A 1,126-nucleotide genomic window follows, 5' to 3' on the forward strand; every position below is an offset into this window, starting at 1 on the left:
TTTAGAGCGTCTCGAAACTCGCCCTTGTTCAGAGTGAAGCCCATTTCATCGAGTTTCATCCGGTTATTGAAGCTCCAAGAGGCGATGGTATTGAGACTGGTTTGGATGATTGAGTTGCTGTTCCTTACAAGCCCTTCGGACAACGATACATCATCAACATACTTCCAAGTACAGGATTCGGGATCTGAGATACTCAAGTTGTTGACCATTACCAGAAACAATATTGGGCCAAGTTTTGTTCCCTGGGGAACGCCGGCATTTATTGGGAGCCAGTCAGAGATCGAGCCAGCCAACTTAACGCGTTGTCGGCGGTTAGACAGAAAGCTTATAATCCACGGTATTAAAGATATGCGAACGCCTAAGTCCAGAAGCTTTTCCATTAGTACATTGTACCCATACAGAAAAGAATGTTTCTTGAATATTTTTATGATAGAGTTAAGCAGGAAAGCAATCCATGAAGTCGCTCAGGCAGAATAGTAGATAGCAACAATCAATCATCTTTATTCAACTTTCAAATTGGATGTAATTAATGTCTCCCTTATCTTTTCAGTCCTGAGAGCGAGACTAAGGGATTTTACTCTGTCTAACACGACACATTAGGAAGTTTAAGAAGACGACAGCTACGGTAACAACCGACATCGCCTAAAAGCAGTTATAGTTTAGTTAGTTTAGTCCTCTTCGCTCCGTCTAGAGCAAAGGGCCTTCACTGCAGCTTCCCATTGGACCTGGTTTTGTGCAGTCCGTTTCACTTTATTCCATGACATCCCCAAGTCATGATGCTCTTGCTGTGTGGTTCTCCTCCATGACTTCTTTGGTCTGCCTCCTAGTCCCCTGGGGGTTCCACTCAAGGGACAGGCGGGTGATGTTGGTGACAGGTTTCCTCAGAGTGTGGCCAATCCATCTTCTCCTGCTTGGTTTTGCTGCCACAACTCCTCATTGGAGATCTTCTTCGGCCACCACACCCCTAAGAAATACCGGAGCCTACGATTGGTGAACGTCTGGAGTTGGGCAATGATCTTCTTTGTTAGTCTCCAGGTCTCAGATCCATAAAGCAGAACCGACTTCACGTTGGAATCAAAGAACCTTATCTTTGTCTACAGAGAGATGAACTTCGATCTTCATATTG

This window comes from Montipora capricornis, chromosome 14, assembly GCF_036669925.1.
Source record: "Montipora capricornis isolate CH-2021 chromosome 14, ASM3666992v2, whole genome shotgun sequence".
In the NCBI taxonomy this organism is placed as follows: Eukaryota; Metazoa; Cnidaria; class Anthozoa; order Scleractinia; family Acroporidae; genus Montipora; species Montipora capricornis.